The sequence below is a fragment of the Scyliorhinus torazame genome, chromosome 1, assembly GCF_047496885.1.
Source record: "Scyliorhinus torazame isolate Kashiwa2021f chromosome 1, sScyTor2.1, whole genome shotgun sequence".
NCBI lineage: Eukaryota > Metazoa > Chordata > Chondrichthyes > Carcharhiniformes > Scyliorhinidae > Scyliorhinus > Scyliorhinus torazame.
The window spans coordinates 160,375,620-160,388,260 of record NC_092707.1 but is presented as its reverse complement, the minus strand read 5'-3'; the positions used below and the strand labels follow the sequence as shown (position 1 = coordinate 160,388,260).

The 12,641-nt window shown below is 46.9% G+C and overlaps 1 protein-coding gene across 4 annotated transcripts in view; it reads left to right on the top strand.

Annotated features, from left to right (window-relative positions):
* LOC140415761 (transcription factor HIVEP3-like) overlaps positions 1-12,641 on the top strand; it is a 624,924-nt gene that overhangs the window by 590,936 nt on the left and 21,347 nt on the right. The gene's annotated exons all lie outside the window — the stretch shown is intronic.

Below are 12,641 nucleotides of genomic sequence, written 5' to 3'. Positions count from 1 at the left end.
TGTGATATCCCGCACAGGACCTGGAGGGTGGGAATTCCTGTCTTCCCCGTGCTCCTTGCGGAGTATGAGCTCCCCTGCTGGAACGGGATATCTCAATTAACCACTGTATATAAAGTCATCAGTAAGGCACTGACCAGAGAGGAGCCCGGTCGGGATCTATTGGGTAGTGTATATATTGTTTATGTAAATAAAACTTTATTCTTACTTTATTCCCTGTGTCCTTATTAAAGGTAGATTGAAGGAGCATTTTAAAGGAGAAAAGAAACGCAGACCGGATTAGGGAGGGAATTCCAGAGTTTAGGGCTAAGACAGATGGAAATTGGGAGTGCAGAAGAGGTCCGAAATGGAGGAATGGAGAGATTTCCCTTCCCTCACATTGGGTGAGGACAGAATCAGGGTTGACAGTGATACTTAAATTATAGTTTGGTTACAGCAAAGAAGGAGGCCATTTAACCCATCATGACTGTGGCTGCTTCTGCAAGAGCCACACTTTCCCCATCCCAACTTTCACTGGCCAGGGTCGCATCTCTGGTGAGATACCTGAAGGCATCCCATGGAAATGCATCACAACATGAGGCAGTAATTTGAGCAGATGAAGGAAGATGAGAAAACAAAGAAAGCCCTCTCTGCTTTTTCTGACTGAGACCCCAAATTGGATTCAGTCAAAATCACTCCCAAATCTAATGAATTTCAATTTATTTTTACCTGCGTGTTATGAGTTTGACAGATACTGGATGGATAAATTAAAGGAGGTAGTGGAGCATGTAATGCTAAAGGTATGTCAATGAAATCCTTTGGTAAGGAACAGGATTGGGGGAGATAAGACAGGCCCAGACTGAGAATGGTTGTAGGAATTCCTCTCAAAGAAAGAACTTGCAATTATATAGCACCTTGCATAACTTCAGGATGACCCTCACACTTTACAACCAAAGAGGCAACTTCGAAGTGTGGTCACTGTTGTAATATACAAAATGTGGCAGCCAGTTTGCCCACAATAAGGTTTGACGAACCGCAGTGTCATAAGAACCAGATAATCTGATGTTGAGTTGTTGCTAACTTTGCCTCAGTTCAATTGCTCTGTTTTATTACCTTTGCTCTTGAGTCGCCAGGTATGATACCGCCACGTGGTTCAAGTCCGAGTAATGATCAATAATCCAATACACCGATTAGTAAGGTTTAAATCAAAGCACATTTATTATACACAGTAATCGCTACTCATGCATAAATTTTACGTCTAAACTACTTCTACAACTAACAGGCCTATACTTAACTTGGAACTGGCCCACCAGGTCAGGGAAACAAGTGGCCTTTCATTCGGGTTCTGAGCCTGCGGGATTCGAAGTTGGTACAGATTGGTAGCTAGGAGCGCCTATCCCGTAGCGAGCATTGAATTAAGACTTACGATTCGATCTTCCCTGCTCCGGTCACGGTCAATGTTGGTTCGTTGTTGCTGGGTGACCCGGGCAGGACGAAGAGCTCGAAGAGGTGGAGAGGAAGAGAAGAGAGCGATTTGAACTTGGGGCTCAATTCTTATAGTCCCCAGGGGCTTCCCACCTTTCGGGGCGGACCCTGTACCTGGTCCCAAGTGATTGGACTTTGTCCCAATCGCTTGCTTCGATTTTCTCCAATGCTGGAGCGGTTCCCTGATCGATGGGCGGTCCTGAGGTGGTCGTTCACCTCCTTTTGTGTAGGCTTCTGCTGGCGCCGAAGAGTCTGGTTTTGCTTTGTGTGTCTAAATGTTGCTTATTGTTCCCGGGGATTGCTCATTAGTATGCAGATGGCTGTTGCTTTGTTATGCTGATGGTTGCTGGTATCGATAGTGTCTGGCCTTTCCAGAGGTAAATACACAGCCAACCTGCAGCTGCTCGTTTGTGTCTTGTTGGCTGACTTTCCCATCAGCCTTTGCCGTTCGCCATTTTGAATCGGGGGTTAGCCATTTTAAGTGGCTACAGAGTGAGAGATAAATATCGGCCAGGACATCATGACTCTTCTTCAAAATATTGCCTGAGGTGTTTTTACGTCTGCCCGAGTCCCTGAGAGGGCAGTCCAGAACTCAGTTTAATGTTTCATCTCAGAGAAAGCAATTCTCACAGTGTGGCACTCCCTCACTGCTGCCAACCAGAGGATTCTATGAGACTTGAATGCACAACGTTTCAATTCAGAGGCAAGAATGCTGTCCACGGTACCTAGGGTAAAACACGGATGCTGCCCCCTAAAAAGTTCTAAATCCTTTGCGGTCGCTCAGGAACATTAATTGCTTTGTTCGGAGTTTGACTCCACATCCCAAGGCAGGTGGGTGGAGTTACGATGTCGAGCAGCCATGATCACATTGAAAAGAGAAACAGTTCAATGGGCTGAACGGTCCTGTTCCTATGTTCCCATAAATTGGATCTACTCCTTCTCAGCTTGTGAGCAGTGCTGTTTAACTGAGGTTTACGTAGCTGGCCAACCACAGGGGGGTTAGTAACGTGCCATAAAGCAATACATTGAACATTTCGGAATATATTTTGAAAAGTAAATATTGAGTTTCCAGTTGATAGTCCTTTTTGGAATATTTGGCAGACTGGAAGTGAAATCCAAACAGCTGTTTCAGGGAATTTAGTCTTTAACCTGAAGGTGCTTGCTGTTCTAATACAAGGTATTTTGCACTGTTTTGTTAGCTGGGAGGCCCACCTGGCCTTTCTACAGAGGTAGATTTTTTTGGCAGCGCCATCTGTCCTGCGGGCGGTACACACAGAGGTACTGCCAGCCTCTATTGATCTGCGTATTCCCAGAAATTAGTACAAATTATTAGCCTGTCGTAGGTTTCTTACAGCAACAAGCTTCCATCTTGTTTGCTGCAGATACTTTCCTCCTACATTCACAGGTGATTGTATCATTGCCATTTCTTTCCTGGTCAATATATTTTACTGTGTAAATGTCGGAGAATGAATAAACAGTTATGGCTGGGTCTGGTGATAGCATAAATAATGACAGAAAGGAAAGGGAGACGTGTATTCATATAGCCCCTTTCACAAGCTCAGGACATCTCAAAGCAGAGCCAACAAATTACTTTTGAATTGGAGTCACTGTTGTAACGTAGACAATGCGGTAGCTGATTTGCACACACCTATCAACCACAAACAGCATGTAATCATGATGTTTTACTGATGTTGATTAAGGGATAAATATCAGCCAGAAGACTGGGGAGAACACCCCTGTTCTTCACAATTGTACCATGGAACATCTGGGTCCACCTATGAGGACAGGGTATAACACCCCAGCTGGCACCCCAGATATTGCGAAGTTACTACTGCACTGGGAGTGTCAGTCTACATTAAAGGCTCTAACCTCAGGAGTGGGGCTTCAACTCAACACCTGATGCCTCAAATGCAAGAGTGCTACCACCGAGCCAGGGCTGAACAGTCTTGAAAGGTACTTTGTGTTGTGTTACCACAAGAATCGTGAAGGCCCCACTGAGCCTGTCGCCCAGTGCGCCATCAACGAATCTGGCTCGCGTGGTTTCGGATTGCTGCTGGGAGCCAGCAGACATCGAACACCATCAAGGGAGCAGCCTGACTCCACCTAATTACTTGCAGGCAACCATTTTCCTCACACTGATCAGCGGTTTATGCTGCAGATTGGGATTTGGGCACGGTTTTTGCAAAGTGCAACCCAAGCGGTGCCATCTCCCATGTGCATCGATGCCACCTGCGACTCAGCCTCCAAGTGCATGCAAGTTCAGTCACCTGCATCTGAATGCTAGTCAGAGTTTTCATTATCGGTCATTTCACAGCAGGAGACGCCTTTCGGGTGGGTTCCTCATCTTTGCATTTCTTCAGGTGTCCTCCGCACACCTTTGCATCTCCCCTCCCTTCCATTTGTCACCGTGCCCCCCCCCCCCCACACCACCACCACCACCACCACCACCCCAGTCACCTTCAGTCCATCTCTTTGAATACCTTTCTCAAATCTCTCAGCCTTCATCTCGTTTTTTAATCATCTTTATTGTCACAAGTAGGCTTACTGCAATGAAGTTACTGTGAAAAGCCCCAATCGCCACATTCAGGTGCCTGTTCGGGTACACTGAGGGAGAATTCAGAATGTCCAAATGATCTAACTGCACATCTTTCGGAATTTGTGGGAGGAAACCGGATCATCTGGAGGAAATCCACGCAGACAGGGGTAGAGCGTGCAGACTCCACACAGACAGTGACCCAAGCCGGGAATCCAACCTCGGACCCTGGCGCTGTGAAGCAAAGTGCTACCCACAGCGCTTACATGCTGCTCCTTCCTCCTTCAGGAGCATCCTGAAAACTGACCCCTGTGACCACGTTTGTAGTCCCCTCCCTCAAATCTGCTTCTGTTTGATGAGCTTGTTTCACTTCAGATGAAAGCCATGACCCAATGCGTTGCACTCTCACCACTGAGTCAGTTTTATGTTTTTTGTTTATTTTTATATACTTTCCACAATATGGAAAGGTGTGAGCTTCTGCACTCTGGTGGGAAGAATAGAGGCATGGACTATTTTCTAAATGGGAAAAGACTTCGGAAAGCAGAAACACAAAGGGACTTAGGAGTCCTAGTTCAGGATTCTCTTGAGGTTAAAATGCAGGTTCAGCCGGGTGTTAGGAAGGCAATTCAATGATAGCATTCATGTCGAGCGGACTAGATGTACTGCTGAGGCTGTACAAAGCTCTAGTCAGATCACACTTGGAGTGTTCTCAGCTGTTTGAAACCCATATCTAAGGAAGGATGTGCTGGCCTTGAAGAGAATCCAGAGGAGGTTCACAAGAATGATTCGCGGAATGAAGGACTTGTCATATGAGGAGTGGTTGAGGACTCTGGGTCTGTACTCGATGGAGTTTAGATGGATGAAGGGGGATCTCATTGAAACTTACAGAACACTGATAGGCCTGGATAGAGTAAATGTGGAGGGGTCATTTCCACTAGTAGGAGAAACTAGAACCTGAGGCACAGCCTCAGACTGAAGGGACAATCCTTTAAAACTGAGATGAGGAGGAATTTCTTCAGCCAGAGAGTGGTGAATCTGTGGAACTCATTGCCACAGGAGGCTGTGGTCAAGTCACTGAGTGTCTTTAAGGCAGAGGTAGATAGGTTATTGATTAAAAAGGGGATCAGGAGTTATGGGGAAAAGGCAGAAGATTGGAGATGAGAAACATATCAGCCATGATTGAATGGTGGAGTACACTCGATGGTCCGAATGGCCTAATACTGCTCCTATGTCTTATCATCTTATATTCAAAACCCATTCCAGAAACCTGAGTGCATAATTTAGGTTGTCACTCCTGTCTCAGTACTGAGGGAGTGCTGTACTGTCAGAGGTGCCAATTTTTGGATGAGACGTTGCAGGTGGATGGATAAGATCCTTTGGCACTATTTTGAAGAAGAGCTGACCAATTATTTATCCCTAACTAAAACTTAAAACGTATCAGAGGATGTGAAGAGGGAAATCAGTGGTGTACATGCCTCCATCACGCTGTTTTAATTCAGCATTATTACAATTCTGCAGCTCTTCCTTGAGGCTTTTCCCTGCCTGTTTGATGCTCTGTGACTACAAAGTTGAAAAAAGAAACCTTTCTTATTCAGCACTTCCATCTCACCGAGGAGGCTTCAGGCCAATCCACATCCAACAACCTGCTCTGAAAATTCTGCTCACATGTTGACAGCTGAACCAAATTCCACCGCTCGCAGCTGAGACAATCCACAAAATTCCAAAAATAAAAATTGCCTATCTCCTAATGTTGACGGATCCTTAAAATGTTTTCCAGAATCCAGATCCAGATCCGCCTCTTCAGCAAAAGCTAATCAGTTCTGCATTGGGCCATGCACTGATTCACTGAACTCTACCCATTAGTTCAGTGGCAGAGGTAGGAAAAAAGAAAAAAGGCTTGCATTTTTCTAGCACTTTTCATAATCACTGTCTCAAAGCACTTCACAGCCAATTAAATACTTTTTGCAGTGTAGTCACTGCTGTACAGAAGGAGGTGTGGCAGGCAATTTGTACACACCAAACGCGCACAACAGAATATGAAATGACCAGATCATCTATCTTTGTGACGTTGATTGAGGGATAAATCATATAACTCCCCTGCTCTTCTTTGAAATAGTGCCATGGGGTCTCTTATATCTTGTCGAGCAGGTGGAAACCTCAGTTTCATGCCTCACCTGAAAGGTGTCACCTTTGACAGCGGAATGCACCCACTAAAATACACTGATGTGTCAACCTTGATTTTTTTATTTGTGCTGAAGTTCTGGACTGGTGCTTGACAGTACCTTCCGACCCCATGACCTCTGTTGGCTAAAAGGACAAGGGTAGCAGGTGCATGGGAGCACCACCGCCTTCAAGTTCCCTCCAGCCACCAACAGTGGAGGTACACATTTTATATTCTCTGTGTAAGTCAATCTCCGTTTTTGGGAAGAATTCCTCAAGGTTTCAAAGTTTGACTTGTACATAGCTACCCGGTATATTCAGGAAAAATATAACTTATTTTTAATATAAATTTAGAGTACCCAATTTTTTTTTTCCAATTAAGGAGCAATTTAGCGTGGCCAATCCACCTAACCTGCACATCTTTGGGTTGTGGGAATGAAGCTCACGCAAACACGAGGAGATTGTGCAAACTCCACATGGACAGTGACCCAGGGCCAGGATCAAACCCTGATCCTCGGTGCCATGAGGCAGCAGTGCTAACCACTGCGCCACCGTGCCGCCACAAAAATACCTTCTATAATTGCTGCTGGTGTAGTGTTAAAAATGATTGGATATATCTTTGCCACATATCAAAGTATAAATTTTTATTTCACATATCTAGCACTCACAGTTTTTCTTATAATTGCATTTTGGAAGGAGTTTGGGTCTGAAGATAAATTTCCACTGGAAAACAAATTAGCGTTTTTCCCCATTACACAAGACACGAAAGAGGCGCAGGAGTAGGCCATGTGGTCCGTTGAGCCTGCTCCACCATTCAGTGTGATCATGGCTGATCTTGGGCTTCAGCTCCACTTTCCTGCCCATTGCCTACATCATTTGCTCCCCTGAGAGACCAAAAATCTGTGTACCCCAGCCTTAAATGTATTCAACGATGGAGCATCCACAACCCTCTGGGGGTAGGGAATTCCAAAGGTTCACAATCCTTTAAGTGAAGTAACTTGCCCTCATCTCAGTCCCATTCTCTTTTAGCAGGGAAAGCTGACACTTACATTCAGCACGAAGACTGGCTTGTGTTCAATGAAAATACAGGTTGAGAAGGTCTTTTCTTGCATAATGATGGTCATGGTCACAAGATAAATTAGTTTGGACAGACTCAAATTACCTTTCTGAAGACCAGAGGGCCACAGTCACAGGGTGAGAAGAGCTTGAAATTAAGTGCTAATTTGACAATCCTGGCCTTCGATGCTGTGCCAGAGGGATTGTCTAGCGATGGAGACGTCATAGCTGTGTCTGAACGTTGTTCTTGGCTTCATGCGTTCTTAGTGAGACCTTCTTTTCTGGAACGAAAAGTGAATATGTTGGCACACCTAGCAGGTCAAGCAATATCTGTAGAGGAGGAACTCAACTCATGTTTTGATTCACTGATTTTTTTATCAGAACCATTTTTTAACCGGAACCAATCCTGGTGCTATGGCTGGCCAGAGAGCACACAATGGTATTTATAAAAAAATAAAATAAAGCATGCATATAGTGCAGAAGGAGGCCATTCGGCCCATCAAGTCTGCACCGACCCACTTAAGCCCTCACTTCCACCCTATCCCCGTAACCCAATAACCCCATCTAACCTTTTTTTGGACACGAAGGACAATTTATCATGGCCAATCCACCTAACCTGCATGTCTTTGGACTGTGGGAAGAAACTGGAGCACCCGGAGGAAACCTACACAGACACGGGGAGAACGTGTAGACTCCGCACAGACAGTGACCCAGTGGGGAATGGAACCTGGGATCCTGGCGCTGTGAAGCCACAGTGCTATCCACTTGTGCTATCATGCTGCCCACTGGTGAAAACTAATAACAGTAAATCCTCACTTAACATTTTAGTTATGTTCCTGAAAAGTGCAACTCTAAGTGAATCAGGTTTTCCCATTACAACCAATGTAAAAGCTATAGTTAGGCTCTGTGGGACTTCTGCATCAGAAAAAAGATGTAAGTTGAAATACTACTACCATTCCTAAATTCTTATTTTCATAAAGTAAATAACTTTTAAAATCAAATAAATTTAAAAATATAAAAAAGAAATATGTTAACTCTTTTTACCCACTCCCCACTCACTGCCTCTTCCACTCCAAACCCCCCCCCCCTCCCGGCTCGTCCGCTCACCACACTTCCACTCCCTACTTCCCTCTCCCACTCATTTCTTTCCTCTCCCACTTCCACCTCCCGAATCTTTGCTGTTACTGAGGACTTGGGAGAGGGGCAGCAAGAGCGTGGATGCAAGCAAGGGAGAGGAGCTACAAGTGGGAGGGTTGGGAGCGGTGTGGCGAGCAGGAGGGAGAAAAGCAGGAGAGGCAGTGAGCAGGAGGGCTGGAGAGCAGGTGAGGCTGCAGGAAGAAGAATCAGGGAACAGGAGCGCTGGCGAGCTAGCGAGCTGGATGGGCAGCCAGCGGGAGAGAGTGGGAGAGATGGTGATTGAGAGGGGTCACTCCAAAATGCCACTGGCCAGGCCACAAAATGGCATGCTGGCAACAACACTAAAATGTAAATCCCAACACTAAATGCGCAGAAACGCCCCATATACCCACAACATTAAAGCGAAGCATCTTAAGATAGGGTAACCTAAGAGGGGATGTAGTGTATGTTATGTTGAACATCTTGCCTCTTTTAAGGCATGCAATGCTAGAATCATAGATTGAAGCAGCAGAAAAGTTGGGCATTCAGTCCATCACGCCTGTGCCAGCTCTCTAAAGAGCCTTCCAATTAGTCCTGCTCTTCCACAGAATATCACAGAACACCAAGCAGATTTCGGGAGATTAAAGACCATGGGCGGGATTCTCCAATAATGGCTATGTCCCCACTCCAGCGTCAAAACGCGGGTGTTTCACTCTGGTCTATCCTGAAGAAAGTCCAGAGTGATTCTCCTACCTGAAGGGGGCTAGCAGGGCCCTGGAGTACTCCTCGCAGCTCTGGCTCCTGATACGGGGCCCTGCACCTCCGGTCGGGCGTCCGCGCATGCGCACAGAGCCGGCCTTCAGCGGCCGCCCCGTGCAACATGGTAGACTCACACTGCGGACCGGCCCCAAAGATTTAGACCCCCCGAGATCACACGCGCCCATGGATCGGTGGCCCCTGATCGCTAAGCTGGCCGTCCATGAGGCCCCCCTGGTGAAGGATCCCCCCGCCCCCCACCAGGGTGGCCTGGACTGACTCCGCAGCTGCCACTGGTCGTTCCCGACAGGCAAAACATGGTTAGAACGACGCCATCGGGAACTCAGCCAGCTTTCATCAATGAATTGCCACGGGGGCCTCTGTCAATGGCCCCCTAGCCTAGGCCACGCACGCGCAATTCACAGCGATTCTCCGGGGACCGCGTCGCGCCGGATGGCGACGTCACCGCCCATTCTCTGCCTCCGCGTCAATCGCGATTTCGGTGCGGAGGCTCGGAGAATCTCGTCCCCCGTTAGTGGGTGAACCGATGCTGGCCACCCCGGACTTTTCAGACCATTTAAAATGGCCACAGATGCCAGTGACCTGGAGGTAGGGCATTGCTGCTACAAGACGATAATGGAGGAATAGAGAGGCCAGCGGGATTTTTTAAAAAAACTAAGTCCAAGCCAAAAAAAGTATTCCACCATTGAAAAGGAAGCCTTAGCCTTGCTACTAGCTCTTCAGCATTTTGAAGTAGATGTCCGACATGACAATTTAAGCAAAGTTTATTTCATATCCACTTGTGTTTATAGAAAAATTTTAAACCTGAAACGCAACGGGCGCGATTCTGCCCCCCCCCCACGCCGGGTGGGAGAATCGACTGGGCGCCGCACGAATCGCGCCACGCAGCCCCGATCCCCGCACGCGATTCTCCCATCCCCTCCGAAACCAGCGCCGCACGATTCGCACCGGGCCGCTCGGAGAACCGCCACAAACGGCGAGCAGCGATTCTCTGGGCCCGATGGGCTGAGCGGCCGTTACAACACGACAGGTTCCCGCCGGCGCCGTCCACCCCTGGCCGCTGCTGGCAGGAATTCTGCAGGAATGCTGGGGGTGGGGGGGGGGGGGGGGGGGGGGGTTGGGGTGGGGGGAGGGCTGGGGGGGGGACTCCTTCAGCGGGGGTGAGGGAGCCTCCGATGGGGCCTGGCCCGCGATCGGGGCCCACCAATCGGCGAGCCAGCCTCTCCCCCCCCCACCGGCCTACCTCCTTCTGCGGACGGCATCAGAACACTGGTGCCATGTTGGTGAGGGGCCGTCGCGCGTAAGACGTTTCCCGCACTTGCGCAGGATGGCGCGGCCCAAATGCGCATGCGCAGGATTGGGCTGCCCCAACTGCGCATGCGTGGATTGGCGCGGCGCCCATTTGGTGCCACATAAGGACGCTGGAGCGGCGTGAACCGCTCCAGCGCCATGTTGGCCCCATGTGGGGGCCAGAATAGGTCGTGCCTGGGCCCTGTTCGCGCCGTCATGAAACGCAACGGCGTTCACAACGGCGCAAACACTTAGTCTCCATTTTGGAGAATCGCCCCCAATATTATTTTGTTGGAGTTTACTGTTACAGCAGTTCGATGTTAAAATTGTACACATTCCCAGAAAGGATAATATGATAGCGGATGTTTTGTCATGGGTTCAAAAACTGACCAGTTACCAATGTAGAGACTGGAAAGGGAACTTATATAATGGTGCTGGATAAATGGATTTATGTTTGTGATTTATATCTTGTATATTTCACAATGAAATGTTCGTGTCATGATATTTCATTCCTTTTATGGATGGAGGTGTGTAAGGGACCTTCCTGTTGATTCCCTTACATCCCATTTCTTTATTTTTGCTGTTACCATTTTGATCCATGCATGCTTAATGGACATATATATTTAAGTCAATCAGGGGAAATGAGGGACTCAAAAGTTACAAAAGAGCACACTGTGCTAGCTTTGCTCAGCAGAGCTCAGAATTTTTGGCACCTGAGAGATCAGTGGGACTTGGTTCGATTGGTTTGCTGGTGGTTAATGAATTGGCCAGAAAGCCATATTCTGCCCGGTAACAGGTGATGATTGAGTCCTGCCTGAGTCGCCTGCTTTTCAAACAGTTTGGGGAAAATCAGTTGTAGACCTGGTCGTTCAGAGAAAATTCTTCCTCATGTTTTCTCCAGAAAAACTGCTGTAGTTCTGAAATTGCAGAGACATGCATGAATCTTCAGTAAAAACCATTACAGACTAGAAACAGAAATCTCTAACTGAAATCCTTGAAGGAAGGAGTAAGGTGTGCTAGAAACAACCATCTGAAACAGTGACTCTTATTTTTTTACTTTACTTATTGTTCTGAACCCCTCTTCTCAGTTCTGTGTTTGTCTGTTTTGTGTGAGTGTGTGTAGAGGGTAGATAAAGTTTAAGTGGGGGTGGGAGTTAGGATTTAGAAAATAGTTAACCTGTTGTATTTGCTGCATATTTAATTTTAGTTAGTTATTTATAAACTTAATTGTGTTTAAATTTACAAACCTGGTGACTGTAGTTATTGGGCAGCTAAGGGCCAAAAACGTTCTTATTTCAAAGAAATATTTATTAATTTCAATTGTGTTGCGACTCCGGGTCAAGTAGGGCTGGAATTGACCGCGCACTAGTCCAGGGGGTCTTATCACATGGCAGAGACACTCAGAGCGATATTTACAAGTAACCTCTTTTCCAGAGCCCCAACTGCCTTGATACATGTTGAAGATATTCTTACTGTGTGCACAGGCAAGACATGAAGTTCTTTGAAGAGATAACAAATAGGTGAGACCAAGGAGAGCCAATGGATGTTATCTATCTTGACTTCCAAAAGGCCTTTGATAAGGTGCCTCACGGGAGACTGCTGAGTAAAATAAGGGCCCATGGTATTCGAGGCAAGGTACTAACATGGATTAACGATTGGCTGTCAGGCAGAAGGCAGAGAGTTGGGATAAAAGGTTCTTTTTCGGAATGGCAACCGGTGACGAGTGGTGTCCCGCAGGGTTCAGTGTTGGGGCCACAGCTGTTCTCTTTATATATTAACGATCTAGATGATGGGACTGGGAGCATTCTGGCTAAGTTTGCCGATGATACAAAGATAGGTGGAGGGGCAGGTAGTATGGAGGAGGTGGGAGGCTGCAGAAAGATTTAGACAGTTTAGGAGAGTGGTCCAAGAAATGGCTGATGAAATTCAACGTGGGCAAGTGCGAGGTCTTGCACTTTGGAAAAAAGAATAGAGGCATGGACTATTTTCTAAACGGTGACAAAATTCATAATGCTGAAGTGCAATAGGACTTGGGAGTCCTAGTCCAGGATTCTCTAAAGGTAAACTTGCAGGTTGAGTCTGTAATTAAGAAAGCAAATGCAATGTTGTCATTTATCTCAAGAGGCTCGGAATATAAAAGCAGGGATGTACTTCTGAAGCTTTATAAAGCATTAGTTAGGCCCCATTTAGAATACTGTGAGCAATTTTGGGCCCACACCTCAGGAAGGACATACTGGCACTGGAGCGG